Source organism: Schistocerca serialis, chromosome 1 (assembly GCF_023864345.2).
Source record: "Schistocerca serialis cubense isolate TAMUIC-IGC-003099 chromosome 1, iqSchSeri2.2, whole genome shotgun sequence".
NCBI classification, from domain to species: Eukaryota; Metazoa; Arthropoda; class Insecta; order Orthoptera; family Acrididae; genus Schistocerca; species Schistocerca serialis.
The window spans coordinates 319750167-319774682 of record NC_064638.1 but is presented as its reverse complement, the minus strand read 5'-3'; the positions used below and the strand labels follow the sequence as shown (position 1 = coordinate 319774682).

Here is a 24516-nt window from a genome sequence, read left to right as displayed (position 1 = left end):
CAATTAATTTAGCTGAGCTGAAAAATAGAATCTAAGCAAGCGTTGCACAAGTTACACCAAATTTGCTGCTAGGAGTGTGAGAAGAAATTTATTGGGATGACGGGATGTTTGCCGAATCACAAATAGTAGTCACATTGAACGAAAATGACACTTGACACTTTTATGTGGAAGTTGAGGTTGTTTGTTACAAAATGACAGATTTACCAATTCTGCAAATTATCTCAGCAAATTTCTGTATCATTACATTTTTTTTTCTTTATAGTCGTTTCTTACCCCTGCCCCAAGTGTGCAGGGGTGGACTGGTGGCGTCACAATTTGCCGCTCTTCAGCCAAGAGACTATATAAAATATCAGAGGAGAACGGTACATACGTGGGTTGGAATTTAAATAGTGGAAACCATTTATTCACAACCGATACAAAAGAGTAACATGTGTGCACCTCTTACAGTCCTTCAAAGTAGTCACCAGCCTTGTATAGAACCAGTTGCCAGCGATGTGGCAGTTGTAGTATACCGTTAGCAGAGCCTGTTCTATTGATGGTGCGAATGGAACGGTCTGAGGTTAAGGTGATTCTCATGTACGACTGTGATGGTGTTATCCTAACGCATTACATTCCTCTACGGCAGACCGTCAATTCACAGTATTACTGTCCGTTTTTGGAGCATCATCTACGACCAGCTTGGCGAAAGAAGCGGCGACAATTTCTGCGCAATCCACCCATCATTTTGCACGACAATGCGCGGGGGCATACAGCGCAAACTGCGGCTGCTCTGTTCGGTCGATGGGACTGGGAAGTACTGTACCATCCACCATACTCCCCGGACTTAAGTACTTGTGACTTTAATTTGATTCCGAAGTGTCGTGGCATTCGCTTCAGAACTGTTCCAGAGATTCGACAGACAGTAGACCGCTGCATTCGCACCATCAACAGAACAGGCTCTGCTAACGGTATGCTACGCCTTCCACATCGCTGGCAACGGGTTCTACACAACGCTGGTGACTACTTTGAAGGACAGTGGCAGGTGCAGACATGTAACTCTTTTGTATCGGTTGAGAATAAATAGTTGCCACTATTTAAGTTCCAACCCTCGTATATAAAATACGGGGATACACATGAGAGGGGGAAACTATTGTAGTGAAAATATACAAAAAAGGAGTAGTTTGACGAGGGACGTTTACACAAAATCCACATATAATTAAATTGAAACTTCCTGGCAGATTAAAACTGTGTGCCCGACCGAGACTCGAACTCGGGACCTTTGCCTTTCGCGGGCAAGTGCTCTACCAACTGAGCTACCGAAGCACGACTCACGTCCGGTACCCACAGCTTTAATTCTGCCAGTACCTCGTCTCCTACCTTCCAAACTTTACAGAAGCTCTCCTGCGAACCTTGCAGAACAGCACTCCTGAAAGAAAGGATATTGCGGAGACATGGCTTAGCCACAGCCTGGGGGATGTTTCCAGAATGAGAATTTCACTCTGCAGCGGAGTGTGCGCTGATATGAAACTTCCTGGCAGATTAAAACTGTGTGCCCGACCGAGACTCGAACTCGGGACCTTTGCCTTTCGCGGGCAAGTGCTCTACCAACTGAGCTACCGAAGCACGACTCACGTCCGGTAATTAAATTGATACTCAACGAAGATGTAGCACATAAACACTGGCGGCAGGAATAGGAGAGTTGAAAACGACGTCCTCAGTATGGGACGACGACACTGAACACACACTGCACGCCGCGAGGGATTAGCCGAGCGGATGCCTGCACGGTAGCTCAGCGTGTTCGGTAAGAAGCTACCCTCTGTAACAAAAAAAACTGAGTGAACGGATCAACGAACAACCTGAACGGGTGGCATGAGACATCCGCCCCGAACAAAAACAACGAACAAAATAGAACAAAATTAGGTCGACAAAGAATAAAAAAAAAGCGGTCTTAGGCGCTACAGTCATGGACTGTGCGGCTGATCCCAGCGGAGGTTCGAGTCCTCCTCGGGCATGGGTGTGTGTGTTTGTCCCTAGTATAATTTAGGTTAAGTAGTGTGTAAGCTCAGGGACTGATGATCTTAGCATTTAAGTCCCATAAGATTTCACACACATTTGAACATTTTTGAACACACTGCACTTACGTAACATACACGGCGGCCACAAAAACACGACCGAGAGTAACTGCATTGAAATTGGAAGGACGTTCCACTGGAAGGGAGGATGAAGGAGAGAGTAAAGAGAGAAGGTGGGGGGGGGGGGAGGGGGAGAATCTTTCAAAAGTTTTAAAGTCCTTTTTCACCCACCCTGTACTGTGAAAGCAAAGGAGAACCAGGGATAGACTGTTCACAAGATGATCAGTGTCGATCTATTTGTTGATACGATCTCGTGCGAGGTCTCGTGCTGTATGTAAATAATTTACGCGAAGCACGTTGTAGCAACACAGACGGGATCGGAAACGCGAAGCGCGAGTCATTTGACAGGCGCTGACGTAAGCAGGGGCCACGGAGGCAGCGGAACTGTGTCAGTGCCGGTGGCGACCTCCGACGGGGAGCCCGCAGAGTGACGGGACCCGCGAAAGGGCTGCCCGAGGAGCGAGGGCAGCGCGGCACAGCGCAGAGCCCTCAAATTAGCAGCGCGTCTCCGCGGCCGCCACGTGCGTATCTGGGTCGCCGAGCGCGCGCGCTGCCACTCGTGAACTTGAGGGGGCTGACGCCAGCTGGAATAGCCGACCGGCCGGCCGGCACCCCGCAAGGTCAGTTTACGCGACGTGGCGCCGCGAGGCGAGGAGGCAGGCAGCACGTGCTGTCTGATTAACGAATGGCCGCTGCGAGCTCCCAGGGGGCGCTGCCCTCCCGACAGCCATTTCTCGCCTGCCTCCCGCGAGACATTTCGCCGCCGTCCTGTACAGTCACGGCGCTGCACAGGCAGTAGGTACCTTGCTATGTTAAGACAGACAGTACAGCTGTTCCCTCCGCCAGTTGTTTTTGTTGCTTTTTGGTCTTCAGATCGAGTAGTGATTTGATTCACGTCTCCAGATTGTATCCAGTGAGGTGACAAAAGTCATCGCATACCGACAAGCACATATACAAATGGCGGCAGTATTGCACACACAAGGCTCAAAAGGGCAGAGCTTGGTGGACTTATTTGTACTCAATTAAAGCCGCAAGACGGGAATTAATTTCGAACGTGGAATGGAAGTTGGAACTAGACGAAGGGGACGTTCAGTTTCGGAAATTGTTACAGATTTCAATACTCCGAGATCCACAGTGCCAAGAGTGTGCCGATAATACCAAATTTCATGCATTACCTCTTACCAATGACAACGCAGTGGCCGACGCCCTTCACTTAATGACCGAGAGCAGCGGCGTGTGTGTAGTCAGTGCTAGCAGACAAGCAACACCGCGTCAAATAACCGCAGAAATCAGTGTCTGATGTACGATTAACGTATCCGCTAGGGTTGGTAGGACATGTTCAAAATGGTCCAAATGGTTCTGAGCACTATGGGACTTAACATCTGAGGTCATCAGTCCCCTAGAACCTAGAACTACTTAAACCGAACTAACCTAAGGACATCACACATATCCATGCCCTAGGCGGGATTCGAACCTGAGACCGTAGTTGTCGCGCGCTTCCAGACTGTAGCGCCTAGAGCCGCTCGGCCACCTCGGCCGGGCAGAGACGTCGGTAGGGGCTTCAAAATACCAGAATCAATAATACGAAAATACCTCGAGAAGCCCATTAACGAGGTAACACAGCCAAGTTTGGGACATAAGTCTATTATTCCAGAAAGTGTTGCGCCTAGAACCACTCGGCCATACCGGCCGGCTACGACATCTTCTGAGGCATCAAGGGATGACCTATTTAGCACTGGAGGGCAGTGTGGAGGGTAAAAATCGTAGAGGGAGACCAAGAGATGTAGGTTGTAGGTTGCAGTAGGTACTGGGAGATGAAGGAGCTTGCACAGGATAGAGTAGCATGGAGAGCTGCATCAAACCAGTCTCTGGACTGAAGACCACAACAACAACAGGGTAGTGCGGCGAAATTTGGCGTTAATGGCCTTCGACAGCAGACGACCGATGCCTTTGCTGACAGCACGATATCGCCTGCAGCACCTCTCCTGAGCCTGCGACCATATCGGTTGGTCCCTGGGTGGCTGGAAAACCGTGGTCTGGTCAGATTAGTCTCGATTTCAGTCGGTAGGGTTCGAGTGTGACGCAGACCCCACGCAGCCATGCACCTGAGTTGTCAACAAGGCACTGAGGAAGTTGTTGGTGGCTCGATAAAGGAGTGGGCTGTATTTACATGGAATGGACTGGGCCCTCTCGTCCAGCTGAACCGATCATTGATTGCAAATGGTTATGTACGGCTACTTGGAGATCACGTCCAGCCATTCACAGACTTCAGATTCCCAAAGAGCGATGGATATTAATGTGCCGTGTCATTGGGCCACAACTGTTCACTGTTGCTTTGAAGAACATTCTGAACGATTCGAGCTTATGACTTAACCAACCAGTTCGCCCGATATGAATGTCATCGAAATTGTTTGGGACATAATCGAGAGGTCAGTTCGTGCACAAAATCATGCGCCGCCAACAGTTTGGCAATTAAGGATGGCTGTAGGAGAAGCGTGCCTCAATATTTCTGCAGGGGACTTCTAACGACTTGTTGAGTCCGCGCTAGTTCGACTTTCTGCACTACTCTGGACAAATGAAGGTCCGATACGGTATGAGAAGGCGTTCCGGGCTCTTTGGGACCTCAGTGAACTAATACTATTAGTTTCAATCACCCGTTTATTATGTATTATTTTCGTTTAGCGTTACAGAAGATATACATGCGCAGTGGATGTACAGGTTAATTTTTAAATTTGACAACCAGATCGCAGTAGTCGTTGTCACTTTCTGCAAGTACTTTAGACCACCTTTAAAAGCGTGCAGCAGGCAGTTTTTCACAACATGTTCTTTTCCTGCCACGCGACACTCACATGCAGCACGACCATGATACCTCCACTTCTTCAAGGATTGGTCACATCTCCCTTGTCCTGTCCGGTTGCGGCTGAGTACCGATCATTCACAAAGCTGAAGATCAAAACCTGCAACTTTCGCCGTTGGCTTGTTAATTGGGTGCGCCCTCTGAAGTAGATGTTCATTCCAGGTGTCTTTTCCCTTCTCAGTGACATATGACACGCCTACGAGCCGAAGTCCGACCCATGGCAGCTCGCGTTAATCCAGGCGTAGAGCAGACGGATTAGTAGATATCAGTTCTTACGCAGCTCTGTCTTCTTAAGAATTTGCATTTTGGCGGTTTTTCTTCTGAGATACGGATTGGCAGTACTGGATAGAACTGAATTGGAGCGGACTTTGATAATGACAGTAATAGTCCTTATGATGTCGTTCAGACGCACGTCTGTCGTAGTCGTAGGGGCTCTGTTTTTGAGTGTACTCAGCAGCTTCGTGCACAAGTGAAGTTAGAGCTTTGCATGGAATATCTGCATTTACTCCCCAGATGTTACCGACTATTTTGTGAAGTGCGTTTACCCTTGAGACAGCTTCCTGTAAAGGTTTGTGGAGTGCTGCTTAAATAACAATATCCGATCGAGGGTGACAACCAGATGTTTAGGGACTTCGACCTAACCAAATAACGCGTGTGCTTTTGTGTGCCTCTTTATTACGAATATGGAATGCTGTGGCTTGGATTTGGTTGGAGTCTGCATGTGCAAAAGTACCCGTTCAGTTTGGCGAGATCGATTCAGTGTTTAAGTGACAGATTCGTAATGTATAATGTTAATTGAATTGTATTCTGTATGTGGTTGGTCCTCAGAAGGACTGCTTGCACCTGTGTTTCTTTACGTGCATTCTGTTCCTGTTTGGAACAATTTGCCAATATTACAGCTTTATACGTGGGGTGCCGAACTGTAGCTTCTACAATATTCGGAAAGGCTTCCTCCATGTCCTCCAAGGACCACTTTTATAAGGATGTGGGCCATGTCATGGTATTATACATTAAGAACAAGGAAAACCCATAATTCGTACGAGGGCTGTTCGGAAAATAATGTCCGATCGGTTGCGAAATGGAAACCACGGGGAAAATCCGATGAAGGTTTGCACAGATGTGTTGGGCAATATCTCTTGTATGTCCGTCGATCGCGTCGCATCGCTCTTTTCAGTTCTGAGCTCTACAGTGAGCACCTAAAGATGCCTAAAGGAATAGTGTTTCCCGCCAAGAACGAGGACCTGGTGAGAAATTTCGCCTGAAGCTACGCTGCCCACATAACTGTCATGCGTTTTTATTCTTCAAGGAAATTCTCAGCCACATTCTGCAGGGGCAACGAAGACGCTCCTTCAGCGTTTTAGATAGGAAGTGTGTGAAACCTATAATACAGCCTCTAATTGGCTCCCTCTGAGTTTCATCTCTGTTCACATGAACCGCTGGCTATGAAGACAACGTTTTGGTACAGATAAACGAGCTGTAGACCAGATTAGAGAATTGGCGGAAAGCACAGGCGGGTGCTTATATGACGGGAGTATTGGAAAGTTGGTACAACGTTACGAGAAATGTCCAAGTCGGGGTGGCGGCTACGCAGAGAAGTATGCGAAAGGTGTAGCAAACAGTTGCAAAGAAAACATTTCTGGTTTTCACTGTGGTTTCCTTTTGGCGATCAATAGGACCATACTTCCCAAAAAGCCCTCGTATACACAGGGATTTACATACTGACATTTCTAATTTGACGAAGAGGTCACTGGTATTCGCCCGCGCCTCATGGTAGCAACGTTTATGGTATTTGCCTGAAACAGTTTAGGGAAACCACGGAAAACGTAAATCAAGATGGACAGATGAATACTGAAGCTTCAATCCTTCTGAATATAAGGCTGATCTCTTTGAAACAGCCGGCCGGAGCGGCCGAGCGGTTCTAGGCGCTACAGTTTGGAACCGCGCGACCGCTACGGTCGCAGGTTCGAATCCTGCCTCGGGCACGGATGTGTGTGATGCCCTTAGTTTAGTTAGGTTTGAGTAGTTCTAAGTTCTAAGGGACTGATGACCTCAGAAGTTAAGTCCCATAGTGCTCAGAGCCATTTGAACCATTTTTTGATAAAGAAAATTATTTTCTCAGTCGAATGATATGTACCAGACGCTAACAAGATACCGTCAATGTAATGAGTTAAATTTCTCGCTGGTAGTTGCTCTGCGATCAGAGTAGTCTGATGTTGATGTACTCCCTCTACCAGGTGTGTTGTAAACGTCCGCCATCGCCATGCGGTAGCTTTCTACTAGCAGCAGTAAGTCATAGCGTTTACCACGCAAGCCCGTTCGCGGATGCTTTATCTCTCCCATAAGGGCAGGCACCGTAAAGAACTGTTTAAAGGCTGCCCGTTCCGTCTGGTTATAGCCTTTACCATTTCGTCGAACGGTTATATGCCTTAAATGTTTCCTATAAATGGTGCATTATTTCATATAGCATATATAATCTGTGCCAGTGACGTTCACACTGTTAATACACCATAAGCATATCCCCTAGTATACGCTTATCAATTTTAATTTGAGGCAAGGAGCATGAGGAGAGGGCAAGAAATAAAGGAGATAAGTATTTGAGAACAAAAGCATGAGTATTACAAATAATGCTGCAACATATTTTAGATAGGATAATATTCTCGTATGAAATTTGTCACAAAAAAACACGCTAGAGTTTCTAATAAAGACCTCCTGAAACCTGTATCTCTCAGAAGTTTCTATTTTCTTCTACGTTTCAAAATCTCGTTAGTGTGTGTGATTTTCACTGGTCTTTAAACACTGTTTTTAAACAGGAAGATGTCATTCTGTAGCCATTTTTGGATTTGCTTAAACGCGTGTGGATGCGCTTTGAGAATTCCAACAGCACTTTGAGAATTCCAACAGCACTTTAAAAATTTGTTGTGTACCTAATCTTCAATTCTCCTGGTTCTCTGCGAACCACGACCTCCTGAAATATTTATTCCTCCATGAACTAATGGTCTTCGAATCCTCTACAGAGCCATTATAACATAGTTACATAGACAGAAAGGTGGTTTCCTAAATCATAGGCGGATCGTCGTCACGGCTGAAGCGATGTCGTAGAATCCAGAAATTGTATTTTAGATGACGTATAAGAACAATACTGAATAATGGATGTTGTCATAGTGCCTTTCCCATCGAGATCATAAAATATAACATGACTCCCTTGGTTCTGTGCCATCGTTACACATTTGGGGACAGTCTGCGGGTGGTTCACTGGTGCCACCCTCTGGTGCCAAGCCTCACTTGATAGCTAGCAACTGACAGAATACACGAGGAAGGCATCATCTTCAGGGCTTCAGATCTGAAACTTTCATGTAATGTCAATGGGACAGAAACGCCCGCGTGTGTGGAAGTGCTGAAGCGTCCCGAAGTGAAAGTCGTGAAATTACGGTAGAACACACACAAAATGGCATATTTTGTTAACAACTCAGAATTTACCTCTGAATTTTGCTGCTTCTGTAGCGTACAATATAAGCAGTCGACTTGGATAATAACCGTATGTTTCGTAACCTGTAATATTAATTTTCATGCTTATTTTTAATGTGTAACAAGAGTAAATGAGATTACTAAGAATATTTACATAAAATTTGTTCGCAGATTATGCCATAGATGTCTAAGAGGTAAGTTGTTTGTGATATGTGGACAGTTAAAACATACCTTCAATTACCGTTACCATTTGAAAGGTTTAGTGTCGCCTTTGAAAAGGGGTATGCACACATATGTGTGTAAAGCGGCCACTAAACGGTCCATATTACTGTGAAATATTTCTGGATGCTCAATAATATTGAATGTGTAGGAGTGAGATTTAGAAGCTGCACAGTAATACTGAACACATCAAAAACTTTTGAAATATATTGCGCTGCTTCGAAATATTGTGTCGTCTGTGGGTAGTATCGACAATATGCTCGCCAGTCTCTCGCATGCTGCATACTCTGGATATCTTTGTATTTGCTGCTCGTTGTTGTTGTGCTGAGAATGAGTTCAAAACAAGACAAAAGAGCGGTATTATTAGAGTGCATCGAAACGTATAAATCTTTGCCGGCATTGTGGGACGTCAGGGCAGAAGAGCACATAAACAGAAGTGTTAAGAATGACTCGTACGATTTTCTGCTCAGAAAATACTGGGAACTGTCTGTCCTATTGCGATCAGACACGTATTGCTACATTTGGCTAAATAGAGATTAAGAGGAATCGGAGAAATCACTTATAGAATTTAGCAATGAATAAGTACTCCGTACTCCAAATTCAAAAAGTAGAGAGGAGGGGGGGCTGCAATTGCCTATGTATGGGGACAACTGCCACTGGTCTATCAAATGTTGGGTCGTAAACACATGAAAAGTTACGATAGTCCATTTTTACTGTTCAACCTCAATTCTAGCAAAAATTTTAGTGAGTGTTTTTTGACGCTCATTGAACAAATTTTTCGTCGACCTTTTCTTTTTCTCCTGGCAACAAAATAGGACAGTAATAACAGCAGTAGCGTCTTTATCATCAATATTCCGAACCACAATATTATTGCACAATATCGTTGTGCAGTGCAGCGAGAATTTCAGTAATATTGCACAATACATTGTCTAATGGGCGCTGAAGTAACACGAGGAAGATAATTGGAATAACGTATACTGTTAAACCTATCAAAATTGAGAGCCATCTTACGAGTTTTTAGCAAGACGCGCATATGTTACACCGTAATTTTGTATATTTTCTAGCATAATTTCGCGAATTGCTGTCGAAAACGCTCCGAAACATCGCTCAGTTACTCAGTTCTTTTGCTTTGACGTGAAAAGGAGTATGAGATATCAAGCTGAAGCCTTGAGGATGGAACTGACTTCGGAATGAACATTGACAAATGAAATACGCTATTGAAAAGACAGATGAAGAACGTTTAAGTTTTCCATTCGCTTCACCGTCGGGGTTTTGGCAAGATAGCCGCTATGGCGAGACATTCGCGACAATAAATCGCCGCTGACTGCTTTTCCTGCGACATCATAGAGCAGATGATGTCGCTGCAGCTCGTCCCTCGCCGTTTTCCCGCTGGCTCCTGGCGAAACGGAGCCTGCGGTTTTATGACGAGCGCCTGGCTGCAGAGCGCTGCACGACATAACCTTCCCGGCGCAGCGTCGGACAGCAGCTGCGCGCTCGGCCGGCCATTGTTCGGCGTTTATGAGCGTCGCAAGGCTGCCTCACACCGCGCCACAACACACACGCAGCCGCACGCAAAGGCACGGGCCGTCTTTACGAGCAGTGTCCTCCCGTCCTGCTTATTGGCCGAGACTGACAAACAGCATCTGCCTGCCCAAACCCTCAGCACCACTGCCTTCTTGTTAATCTACATCTACATCTACATCTACATCTACATTTATACTCCGCAAGCCACCCAACGGTTTGTGGCGGAGGGCACTTTACGTGCCACGGTCATTACCTCCCTTTCCTGTTCCAGTCGCGTATGGTTCGCGGGAAGAACGACTGTCTGAAAGCCTCCGTGCGCGCTCTAATCTCTCTAATTTTACATTCGTGATCTCCTCGGGAGGTATAAGTAGGGGGAAGCAATATATTCGATACCTCATCCAGAAACGCACCCTCTCGAAACCTGGCGAGCAAGCTACACCGCGATGCAGAGCGCCTCTCTTGCAGAGTCTGCCACTTGAGTTTATTAAACATCTCCGTAACGCTATCACGGTTACCAAATAACCCTGTGACGAAACGCGCCGCTCTTCTTTGGATCTTCTCTATCTCCTCCGTCAAACCGATCTGGTACGGATCCCACACTGATGAGCAATACCCAAGTATAGGTCAAACGAGTGTTTTGTAAGCCACCTCCTTTGTTGATGGACTACATTTTCTAAGCACTCTCCCAATGAATTTCAACCTGGTACCCGCCTTACCAACAATTAATTTTATATGATCATTCCACTTCAAATCGTTCCGCACGCATACTCCCAGATATTTTACAGAAGTAACTGCTACCAGTGTTTGTTCCGCTATCATATAATCATACAATAAAGGATCCTTCTTTCTATGTATTCGCAATACATTACATTTGTCTATGTTAAGGGTCAGTTGCCACTCCCTGCACCAAGTGCCTATCCGCTGCAGATCTTCCTGCATTTCGCTACAATTTTCTAATGCTGCAACTTCTCTGTATACTACAGCATCATCTGCGAAAAGCCGCATGGAACTTCCGACACTATCTACTAGGTCTGCTCTGTCTTGCACTTATGCCATGTGAAAGCGCTTCCTTTCTTCACACTGTTGCCCGCCGGGGTGGCCGAGTGATTCTAGACGCTACGGTCTGGAACCGCGTGACCGCTACGGTCGCAGGTTCGAATCCTGCCTCGGGCATGGATGTGTGTGATATCCTTAGGTTACTTAGGTTTAAGTAGTTCTAAGTTCTAGGGGACTGATGACCTCAGATGTTAAGTACCATAGTGCTCAGAGCCATTTGAACCATTGTTTTTTCACGCTTTTTATACTTTCCGAACTGCTGAGTGACGGGTGCTGTGGTGAGCGTACTGTAAGACCTTCAGTACACACACCATCAGATTATTTGACTTGTCGCTCTAACGAAGTTGGCGAGTGTCAGCAATATGTCTCATGGTCTTATCGTGGCGTGTTTATCTTCTGCCGTTAGGTCAGACGATAGAAATGCCACTTGCACGCTTAGAGTAGCAGATGGACGGGGACCAACTTTAAACAGAACTTGATCAATTTTCACACACATTTATTTAAAAAATAACAGGCATAAAAATTACTTAACTTGGTTCTGGATGCTATTTACAATTGACAATCTGAAGTTCCTTTGGTATTGTTACGTTAATCTTATTCTCACATATCTCTGATACTTGACAAAAGTGTCTACACATTTATCTTCATTGCTATGTACAGGAATATGGTAATCTTATTAGGCGCAGGCTGAAACTTGACTATAGACTGGTACAGACAAATGTAGAACTCGTACAGACTGGTACTATAAGTAGGCTGTTTAGGTTTTCTTATTGGTAACGCCACGTAGCTCTCTGTATGAAAATCACTGGCTTTGCTGTGTGCAGTCTGTGGCTAGTTTGCATTGTTGTCTGCCATTGTAGTGTTGGGCAGCTAGATGTGAACAGCGCGTAGCGTTGCGCAGTTGGAGGTGAGCCGCCAGCAGTGGTGGATGTGGGTAAGTGAGATGGCGGATTTTTGAGAGCGGGTGATCTGGACGTGTGTCCATCAGAAACAGTACATTTGTAAGAAGGGATGTCATGAACTGCTATATATATTATGACTTTTGAACACTATTAAGGTAAATACATTGTTTGTTCTCTACCAAAATCTTTCATTTGCTAACTATGCCTATCAGTAGTTAGCGCCTTCAGTAGTTTGAATCTTTTATTTAGCTAGCAGTATTGGCGCTCGCTGTATTGCAGTAGTTTGAGTAACGAAGATTATGTGAGGTAAGTGATTTGTGAAACGTATAGGTTAATTTAGTCAGGGCCATTCTCTTGTAGGGATTATTGAAAGCCAGATTGCGTTGCATTAAAAAATATTGTGTGTCAGTTTAAGCACAGTCATGTATAATTTTTCTAAGGGGGCGTTTCATAGTACAGAGTAATGCAAACTGGTACAAACTGGTGCAGACAAATTCAGACTGACTAATCGGAGGTCTGTACACTCGTTATAATACCTCGCGCGTTCATGTTTCACGGCGCGAGTGTGATCCGCGAGGAGAAAAGGTTCTACGTTAGCAGCAATCTCATTGGCTGCCTTACATATTAATACGCGGATCGGCGGAAGCAGAATTTGGTTCGTCTCTATGGCAGCTCCATCTCGTAGTGCGGAAACGGACGAGCGCTACGCCTGCGCTGTTGTGCTTAGCGGGGCGCGCTCTAGTGGGAAAGTTGTGTACGCGCTGACTACGCGGAACTATGTACACAACAGGAGCTCTGCCACCAGCATATATAAAGAAAATAGAAATTTGGTACATAACAAACAACTTAGAAATATTACGCCGTTCTCACTGGACTACTGTACGGGAGTTTACATAATGTATGAAGGGTATCAGACGGATGCCATATTCCTTGACTTCCGGAAAGCGTTTGACTCTGTGCCCCACTGCAGACTCCTAACTAAGAAACGAGCATATGGGATTGGTTCCCAAGTATGTGAGTGGCTCGAAGACCCAGTACGTTGTCCTCGATGGTGAGTGTTCATCGGAGGTGAGGGTATCATCTGGAGTGCCCCAGGGAAGTGTGGTAGGTCCGCTATTGTTTTCTATCTACATAAATGATCTTTTGGATAGGATGGATAGCAATGTGCGGCTGTTTGCTGATGATGCTGTGGTGTATGGGAAGGTGACGTCGTTGAGTGACTGTAGGAGGGTACAAGATGAGTTGGACAGGATTTGTGGTTGGTGTAAAGAATGGCAGCTAACTCTAAATATAGATAAATGTAAATTAACGCAGATGTATCAGAAAAAGAATCATGTAATGTTTGAATACTTCATTAGTAGTGTAGCGCTTGACACAGTCACGTCGATTAAATATTTGGGTGTAACACTGCAGAGCGATATGAAGTGGGACAAGAATGTAATGGCAGTTGTGGGGAAGGCGGATACTCGTCTTCGGTTCATTGGTAGAATTTTGGGAAGATGTGGTTCATCTGTAAAGGAGACCGCTTATAAAACACGAATACGACCTATTCTTGAGTACCGCTCGAGCGTTTGGGATCCTTATCAGGTCGGATTAAGGGAGGACATAGACGCAATTCAGAGGCGGGCTGCTAGATTTGTTACTGGGAGGTTTGATCATCACGCGAGTGTTACGGAAATGCTTCAGGAACTCAGATGGGTGTCTCTTGAGGAAAGGAGGCATTCTTTTCGTGAATCGTTACTGAGGAAATTTAGAGAACCAGCATTTGAGGCTGACTGCAGTACAATTTTACTGCCGCCAACTTACATTTCGCAGAAAGACCACAAAGATAAGATAAGATAAGAGAGATTAGGGCTCGTACAGAGGCATGTAGGCAGTCATTTTTCCCTCGTTCTGTTTGGGAGTGGAACAGGGAGAGAAGATGCTAGTTATGGTATGAGGTACCCTCCGCCACGCACCGATGGTGTATTGCGGAGTATGTATGTAGATGTAGATACAGATGTAGAATGTGTCCGATAAACGAGATCCTAAATGAAACGGTTTTCTGCGCCACTGGTAATTTTTTTTTCGCATCGTCTAGGCGTGTCAGCCGTCATACCATTTTCATCAGTTGGTCATTTGCGTTCGTGATATTTTTATTTTCCTTATCGCCGATTGCGTTCGATTTCTGGATTTAGCTGCCTGGCTACAGCAGGTGCTTGTGTTGACTTTCTCTAAATTATTGTTATTTTCAGTGTAAAGTATACCGCAACCGTTTGTGTAAGTTTAATATAAAAATCTTGACCAGGTTTCGATACCACTGAGGGAATCTGCATCAGAAGGATGTCGCATAAATTACATGACGTTAAAATTGTAAACATAGGTGATGAGCTGCAGAGCTCAATTCAAGCAGTAGACAGTACGGAATAAAGTCCTCCACGGAAATAGTTCAAATGTTCAAATGTGTGTGAAATCTTATGGGACTTAACTGCTAAGGTAATCAGTCCCTAAGCTTACACACTACTTAACATAAATTATCCTAAGGACAAACATACACAACCACGCCCGAGGGAGGACTAGAACCCCCGCCGGGACCAGCCGCACAGTCCATCACTGCAGTGCCCAACACCGCTCGGCTAATCCCGCGCGGCCATGGAAATAGTAAAAGCTGTTACAAGGTATGGCTTGTTAAAATAGCAGACATAGTTCATCTACATCTACATCTACATCTACATGGATACTCTGCAAATCACATGTAATTGCCTTCACAATTCTCCATTGTTCCAATCCCGTAAAGCGCACGGAAAGAACGAACATCTATATCTTTACGTACGAGCTCTGATTTCCCACATTTTATGGTGGTGATCGTTTCTCCCTTTGTAAGTCGGTGTCAACAAAATTTTTTCGCATTCGGAGGAGAAAGTTGGTGATTAGAATTTCGTGAGAAGATTCCATCGCAGCGAAAAACGCCTTTCTTTTAATGATGTCCAGCTCAAATCCTGTATCATTTCAGTGACACTGTCTCCCATATTTCGCGATAATACAAAACGTGCTGCCCTTCTTTGAACTTTTTCGATGTACTCCGTCAGTCCTATCTGGTAAGGATCCCACACCGCGCAGTAGTATTCTAAAAGAGGACGGACAAGCCTAGTGTAAGCAGTCTCCTTAGTAGATCTGTTACATTTTCTAAGTGTCCTTCCAATAAAACGCAGCCTTTGGTTAGCCTTTCCCACAACATTTTCTATGTGTTCCTTCCAATTGAAGGTGTCCGTAATTGTAATTCCTAGGTATTTAGTTGAATTTACGGCCTTTATATTTGACTGATTTATCGTGTAAACGAAGTTTAACGGATTCATTTTAGCACTCATGTGGATGACCTCACAATTTTCGTTATTTACGGTCAACTTCCAATTTTCACACCATTCAGATATATTTTCTAAACCATTTTGCGGTTTGTTTTGATCTTCTAATGACTTTATTAGTCGACAAACGACAGAATCATTTGCAAAAAACACCTAAGGCGGCTGCTCAGATTGGCTCCCAAATCGTTTATAGAGATAAGGAACAGCAAAGGGCCTATAACAGTACCTTGGGTAACTCCAGAAATCACTTCTGTTTTACTCGATGACTTTCTGCCAATTACTACGAACTGTGACCTCTCTGATAGGAGAGGTTTAAATGACTCTGAGCACTATGGGACAACATCTGAGGTCATCAGTCCCCTAGAAGTTAGAACTACTTAAACCTAACTAACATAAGGATTTCACATACATCCATGCTCGCGGCAGGATTCGAACCTGCGATCGTAGCAGTCACGCGGTTTCGGACTGAAGCGCCTAGAACCGCTCGGCCACCGCGGCCGGCAGGAAGTCACAAGCCTAGTCACATAACTGAGACGATATTCCATAAGCACGCAATTTCATTATAAGCCGCTTGTGTGGTACAATGTCAAAAGCCTTCTGGAAATCCAGAAATAGGGAACCGATCTAAAATCTCTTGTGAATAGCAGTCAACACTTCATGCGATTAAAGAGCTAGTTATGTTTCACAAGAACGATGTTTTCTGAACTCTTGTTGACTGTCATCAATAGACCGTTTTCTTCGAGTTAATTCATTAAAGGTATAACTTGTTAAAATACCAGACTTTGTCTGCTCTTTTAACAAGCTATACCTTGTAACAACTCTATTCTCTATTTTCTACTATTTCACTTAAGCTCATCACGAACGTTTACAATCTTATACGTTGATAACTTATTTGCGGTTGCTGCTCTCGCCAATGTGTAAAATTGTGGGACGTGTTATTTTATTTATTTATTCGTATATTAAACAAGGACAGCTTTCCATCTTCAGGTCCTCTGTTACACTGGAATACACTGTCATATTTTGCAACGTAGGTGTGTGAACTAACAGCTAACGTTTGCTATTAGTTTATATTGCAACGTATTATCGTAACATAAAAATAGAAATTGTCGCAAGGACCACGAAGAAAAGACAAAGAGATGAGTTTAAAGTGCAAATGATTAGAATTCTAGTTCGTGTGAACGTGAAGAGTGAAAACTGAGGCACAGACATTTCAAAAGATTACCAGTTTAGTTTATAAAATGTGGAAATAAGTAACTTCTCTGATGAAACTTCCTGGCAGATTAAAACTGTGTGCCCGACCGACACTCGAACTCGGGACCTTTGCCTTTCGCGGGCAAGTGCTTTACCATCTGAGCTACCGAAGCACGACTCACGCTCGGTACTCACAGCTTTACTTCTGCCAGTATCTCGTCTCCTACCTTCCAAACTTTACAGAAGCTCTCCTGCGAACTTTGCAGAACTAGCACTCCTTTCTTTCAGGAGTGCTAGTTCTGCAAGGTTCGCAGGAGAGCTTCTGTAAAGTTTGGAAGGTAGGAGACGAGATACTGGCAGAAGTAAAGCTGTGAGTACCGAGCGTGAGTCGTGCTTCGGTAGCTCAGATGGTAGAGCACTTGCCCGCGAAAGGCAAAGGTCCCGAGTTCGAGTCTCGGTCGGGCACACAGTTTTAATCTGCCAGGAAGTTTCATATCAGCGCACACTCCGCTGCAGAGTGAAAATCTCATTCTGGAACTTCTCTGATGTTAGGAGAAAGATTATTCCACAGCACAATGCTTCCAGCACAAAACGGTACATAAGAACATTTGTATTTTATATGCCGTCGATGAAAAATTCTTTAGGGAAAGAATACAGAAGCAGAGTAAAAGAAATTTGCGTACAAAGCAGTGGTACGACAGGGGACTGATTGTAATTTCTAAAGTAATAATCGAGTGACACGTCAGTAATGTTCATATGCGAGAGCTATTTTTCAAAATAATGTATGTTGGATCCTTATTTAGAGGAAGTGCCGGGGCGAATCCCACTTTCGCAATAATCGAGATATTCCTCTTTTGGATAGTCTTATAGCAAGCTATATGTCAACGTGGTAATAGTGTAAAACTGGCCATAGCAAATATTTTACGCTGGCTCTGCAGAGACAGTGTGCCTGATTCCATACAATGCTTTGTCTCACATTCTTCCAGAGACCACTTCCTCAAATCCGTCAGTATTTGGGAGGACTAGAATTCTTTGGCTGATGGAAGGTTTCTTCGGTTGTACTAATTTATATCCGATATCATCCCTACGTCGGCCATCATGCACAGTTTTGCTCTATCTTTGCCAGCTCTAGTGTTAAGCGAGTTATTTTCGTTTGTATCCCTCTTCATATTATTCGTCTGAGTTATGTTTATTCTTAATCCAAATCAAGCCGCCCGGCAAACTTAACATTCGTATAGGTCGCTCATATTATTTTATTTGAATTCTGACATGAATCTACTCCTTTTATATTGTTTCTGAGACGTAAACGTTGATCAATATTGGCGATTGTCTTATACTCTTCTCAAAATCAACTTGCCTTAGTTCATTTCTCATTTTGTTTGAATATGCTGCTGATTATTCTACTTTCTCGATTCTTTATTCCCATCCGGCCCTGGAGTTCCAACAGCTGTTCCACCTCATCATTTCAAAGTGTTTTTCTAAGTCCACAAATACTATGAAGGTACCCTTACTTCTCATTGTTGTTCCTTCCATCACTGACCGCTATGAAAGAATTCCATCTCAGTTACCTTTTCTGAAAGGAGACTGATACTCTGCAGTAGCTCTTAACTATTTTTTCTAGTATTCTGCACACTGCTCAAGTCGGTGGTGTATTTTTTTTTTAAGAGCCACCTTACGGATCCGACGTAGTGGTTTTTAAGTTAATCCTTATACTTATGGAGAACAAATCTAAAGAATAACTAAGTGCGGTGATAAATCGACTGTCATGCAAATAGTCTCATAGTCTGACATGTATCCAGATGTCTTCTTTGGTAGTATGATGATAATGCTTAGAGTATGAAAATTTTTATATTATATCGAATAACATTCCATTGTTTTTAGTAAACCCGAAGGCATCTCCTCAACTCCTGTTTATTTCTTCTAGATCACACGATTGAGTGTTTTGTCGAACTCTGATCACATTACTATATTAACTATTTTTTCATCTTGCTCTTCTTATTCTGTGGCGGCACCTGATAGCTTTCCAGTATACAGACATTTAATTTTCTCATATGGTTCTCTACTTTCTTTATCAGTTTGAATGCATCTCTACAACTCTCTCTCTCTCTCTCTCTCTCTCTCTCTCTCTCTCTCTCTCTCTCTCTCTCTCTCGTTATAATCTCCCTAGACACTGTGCTTTGCTTTGGATCTGTACATTCAAATTACTATATGTTACTTGCATGTTTCGTTAAGAGTGCAGTTTTCACAAACATGGGTTATATGCTAATTTTTATTGGTTCGCCTCTTGTTTCAGATTTCAGTTTCGCCCATTGATTTTGAGTCTGTCTGGCGAACCACTAGTTTGAACCACGTCCACTGCAGTCACGAATAGCCAGAAAGTCCTTTTTTCTTAGTTCCTTATACGTAGCCGTAGTATCGAATCAATTACCCTACTTTTACGAAGTAAATTGTTGTGTGTCTGCGCCACATCACTCCTATGTGCTGCTAAATGCATTCGTATGACTACGTCTTTGTAGAGCATACGTGCGTGTTTTTGCGAGAGGTTTACAAAAGACTGTCGCCAGTACCACAGCATGTTTTCTCAGCCTTCTCATCCTCTCTCCACCTGTACCTTTTGTGGATCCCAACTTGCCATAACACTTCGGTTAGCGTGATAGGAATTAAAAGCGTAGTATAGTGCAGCGCAGAATGGTGGAAACATTTCCTCAAGGGTGTTACGTTATTTCTAGCCAGTACGGGAAAACAGAAGCGCCAGGAGCACATTTAGGAGCTGGGACAGATAAAATTAGTAGTGCGAACTATAAAGTTAACTTATAATTAACGTAAATGACAAATTAATCGAAATTTTGTCACTTACAGTTAATAATAATCATTTCCTTTGTAAGATACTAGAGAAGGGTGAACATTTAGTGAAAAATTTTTGATTAAGAAACAAAATCAAATTCAATTGAGTAATAGGCATTCAGACGAGTAATAGATATCCTTTACGCGATAAATAGCGACAGTCACCGGTTTCATGCGGGAAGCGTTAAGTGTCTATGGTCCACAACCTGTCTCGTATAACGCTAATGGATTATATACACAAATCTTCCTCGTGAATAAGTCTAGTAGTGAAAACCGCATCAAAATCCCTACAGTAGTTCCTGAGATTAGCTTTGACACAGAGGCAGAAAAGCGAGGCGGGAGACTTTAGTATATCTAGATCTGCGTAACTGCTCTGCAATTCATACTTAAGTGGCTGGCAGAGCGCCACATCTGTGACACCCTCTCCCCATTTTTTTGAGGTTTTTAGATGTTCTTCGTCTATCCTGCCCTGTAAGCATCCCATACTGTGCGGAAATACTGTTCTACCAATAAAACAGTCTTTGGTTAAACTTCCGCACAATATTATCTTTGCGCTCGTTCCAGTTTAAGTTGTTCGTAACTATAGTCCCTAGGTATTCAGCTGAACTGACAGTTATAGATTTCTCTTATTTATCGTGTAACCGAAATTTAACGGATCCATTTTAGTACTGGTGTAGATTACCTCACACTCTTTATTACCTAGAGTCACTTCTAACTTTTGGCACCATACTGCCTTGTCTAAATCATTTTGCAATAATTTTTCAGTAATTCCTATAGTAAAACAACTGATATGATTTGTATAACACAGCCAGTCGGTTCCAACAAGATTTAACTTGACCTGTTTTCGACATTGGCTTCATCAGGACATCCGAAAACAATTACCTATAAACGTTATAAAACCATCAAAATGGAGCAAAAGCATGGATGGTTATTACACATAACAAATTTATGAAGTGACTATACTCACATGCAGCAAGTGATGCAAACAGATTTATAAGCAAAATACTCCAATCGCATAAAGTAACTTCTTAAAATCACATGGAAAAAGAATATAAAAATTACAGATATTGGAAAGCGACATAAAATGGTACTTGTCAGTAAAAATTATAGCTATATGTAGCACACTGTACGCCGCTGAGGGCTGAAGGATAAAACAGATAGTGGAGGTGGTATCAGTCTAAGAGGTTCACAGGCCGAAGTTGGCACACCGTGGACACGAGACAAGTAGCGCTATCTGTTAACAATCGAAAAAATCAGCTGCTTACATTGACAAAAATATATTAAAAAGCATATAAGTGCAAGTCAACATCTCGCAAGTCAACATCCAGTATTACGCAAAGTTAAAATTTATAGAGGACAATGCAATAGCAAATATTCTACACAGTTTGCGAGAACGACGTTTGAAAAAGTCGTTCATGATATCAGTATCCTGCACACAAAAAGGAAAGGCCTTAGACTCAATATCCTAGAAGAATTAAAAATTTTCAAACACCTTTCTCTTCATGACGGCTTCGTTCTCAATGAACAGTTGCAGTTACGTAATAAAACTTTTTTTTAATGGTATAACGCACATACTCAGAAACGCCTAAAATTGACTCCTCATTTTCGTCAGAGCAGACTCTAAAATATCGTCCTCCTCTATCCTTTTCAGTTACTTCATTGTAATTCGCTTTCACACAAGACGTATAGAATATTTGCTGTTGCAGTGTCCTGTATAAATGTTTGTTTTCCACGATACTGGATGTTGACTTTCGAGATAAACACTATGCTGTTTAAGATATTTTTGTCGGTATAAACAGCTGATTTCTTCGACTGTTAATAGATGGCGCGACGTGTTTCGTGTCCACTTTGTGACAACTTCGGCCTGTGACCGTCCTCGTCTGATAACACCTCCAGTGCCTGTTTCCTCTCACAACCCTTAGAGGCGTACAGTGCGCTGCGTCATGGAGCTACAATTTTTACTGACAAGTACCATCATTATGTCGATTTCCAGTACCCGTAATTTTTGTATGGTTTGTGAGTATGATCTTACGTTATTTTATACGTTGAGAGCATTTTACTCGTAAGCCTCTTTTCATCTGTCACGTCATATATTTGTTCAGGATAATAGCAATCTATTCGCCGTTTTCCTCTACGCTAATGGCTTTGTACAGGTACCTGTTATAGGTTCTTTTGATTAAGACACCCACAGTCTGTGCTGAGAAAAGGTAACACTACACTATGTGATCAAAAGTATCAGGAACCCCCCCCCCCCCAAAAAAAAACATACGTTTTTCATATTAGGTGCATTGTGCTGCCACCTACTGCCAGGTCTCCATATCAGCGACCTCAGTAGTCATTAGACATCGTGAGAGAGCAGAATGGAGCGCACCGTGGAATTCACGGAATTCGAACGTGGTCAGGTGATTGGGCGTCACTTGTGTCATACGTCTGTACGCGAGATTTCTACACTCCTAAACATCCCCAGGTCCACTGTTTCCGATGTGATAGTGGAGTGGAAACGTGAAGGGACACAACAGCACAAAAGCTTAAAGGCCGACCTCGTCTGCTGACTGAGAGGAACCGCCGACAGTTCAAGAGGGTCGTAATGTGTAAAAGGGAAGACATCTATCCAGGTCATCACACAGGAATTCCAAACTGCATCAGGATCCACTACAAGTACTATGACAGGCGGGAGGGGAGAAGACTTGGATTTCATGGTCGAGCGGCTGCTCATAAGTCAGACATCACGCCGGTAAATGTCAAACGACGGCTCGCTTGGTGTAAGGAGAGTAAATATTGGACGATTGAGCAGTGGAAAAACGTTGTGTGGAGTGATGAATCACGGTACACAATGTAGCGATCCGATGACAGGATGTGGGAATGACGAATGCCCGGTGAACGTCATCTGCCAGCGTGTGAAGTGCCAACAGTAAAATTCGGAGGCAGCCGGCCGCTGTGGCCGAGTGGTTCTAGGCGCTTATGTCCGGAACCGCGCTGCTGCTACGGTCGCAGGTTTGAATGCTGCCTCAGGAATGGATGTGTGTGATGTCCTTAGGTTAGTTGCGTTCAAGTAGTTCTAAGTCTAGGGGACTGATGACCTCAGATGTTAAATCCCAAAGTGCTTAGAGCCATTTCAACCATTTGAAAATTCGGAGGCGGTGGTGTTATGATGTGGTCGTGTATTTCATGGAAGGTTTTGCACCTGTTGTTCTTCGTGCACTGTCACAGCACAGGCTTACACTCATGTTTTAAGCACTTTCTTGCTTCCTACTGTTGAAGAGCAATTCGGGGATGGCGACTGCATCTTTTAACACGATCGAGCACGTGTTCATAATGCACGGTCTGAGGCGGAGTGGTTATACGACAGTAACAACCCTGTAATGGACTTGCCTGCACAGAGTCCTGACCTGAGTCCTATAGAACACCTTTGGAATTTTTCGGAACGCCGACTTCGTGCCAGACCTCACCGACCGACGTCGATACCTCTCTTCAGTGCAGCACTCCGTGAATAATAGGCTGCCATTCCCCAAGAAACCATCCAGCACTTGATTGTACGTATGCCTGCGAGAGTGGAAGCTATTATTAAGACTAAGGGTGGGCCAACAAAGTACTGAATTCCAGCATTACCGGTGGAGGGCGCCACGAACTTGTGATTCATTTTCAGCTAGGTGTCCGGATATTTTTGATCACATAGTGTAAACATTATTGCAACCGGTTGGCTGTATTATAGAAATCTTATTCTTGTACGATTACTTGTTCATAACCATGTTTCAGAACTAAAAGTAACTGATATTAATTTTGATCCGATGGACTGATGTTAACAATTATTCATCAGTTTTACGAAACATTGTAATGATTCGAGTAGTACACGTCTAACGGCTATCACTGACGTCTCAGTAAACGTTAGCTCACTGGTGTCTGACATCTTGATGAGCTTGCTATCATATTCATGAACGTCAGATCGGCTTCTCCATCGACATTGTGTAGCAGCGTCCGTGTTCTATTACTGAGAGATCCAAGGCACGACACTCCCGCGGTCGCGGCTCATTAGGTGTGTAATTTCCGGTTCCCAAGACCCTCGGGAGAAATAATTTACAACTTGCTCTGAACATCATCTAATTATACCCCTTCATGTATTGTAATACTGATTAGATGTGACTACGTAAGGTAACTAATAGACAAGGAACATGCGTGCAGTGTATACGTACAGACTGGCAACAAACTATCTGATGAGTTCTCATTGCATAGACAGAAGAAAACTTCGGGAAATAATAGAGTTAAGTAATATCCCTCTGAATTTGATTGAAGTATGGTAGAACACATATGCGGATGTACAAATATTCACACAGAAAGAAGATAAAACTTTATTAACAGCAAAAGCTAGTATGTAGTTCAGAGGTGAAATTCTATATCCATTTTTTAAAAATTTGTAAATAAACAGTTGTATTACAAAATGAAAGATGAAACTCTAAACTGTAATGAAGAAACTGTTGAAAATTTTGTTTTCAGTCTTGCGGCCAAGTTATAATATCACAGCAATAAATGATCTTACATCTATTTTACGTAAATTTTACAGTCACGAACTTAAAATCTCAGTGTTTAAAATCAAATTAGTGTCCCTTGTGGGATACTTTCTGGTGGGAATCAAGTTGATCATCGGCACCTTCAACGAGTGATCAGAGGCTGAATATCATACATACAAGTAGCAGATGTTGACTGCAAGTTGGAAAATATCCACTATACATGTGAAATCAATAGACTAACATAAAGAAAAAGAAACCAGTAAAGGTGAAATATTATGAAAGAACTTTTGCGTGCAGAGAAGTGTGCAGCGGATGGTGACGTCTAGGCTGCATATTGAGGCCAGCTTCAAGTGGCACAGGACGGTAGAGAAGGGCAAATGTGGATACAGCAGTCACTGGAACATGGTGCTCGGAAGGAAACACTGTGGTTTTCAGAAACAAGTGGCGTATCCACCTATAGATGACGTACAATGAAAGAGTACCTAAATTAGTACACGGACA

General features: G+C 43.5%; 1 protein-coding gene across 1 annotated transcript in view; it reads left to right on the top strand.

Moving 5' to 3' along the window:
* Window positions 1–24516, top strand: part of LOC126469767 (neuropeptide FF receptor 2-like) — a 164127-nt gene that overhangs the window by 94841 nt on the left and 44770 nt on the right. The gene's annotated exons all lie outside the window — the stretch shown is intronic.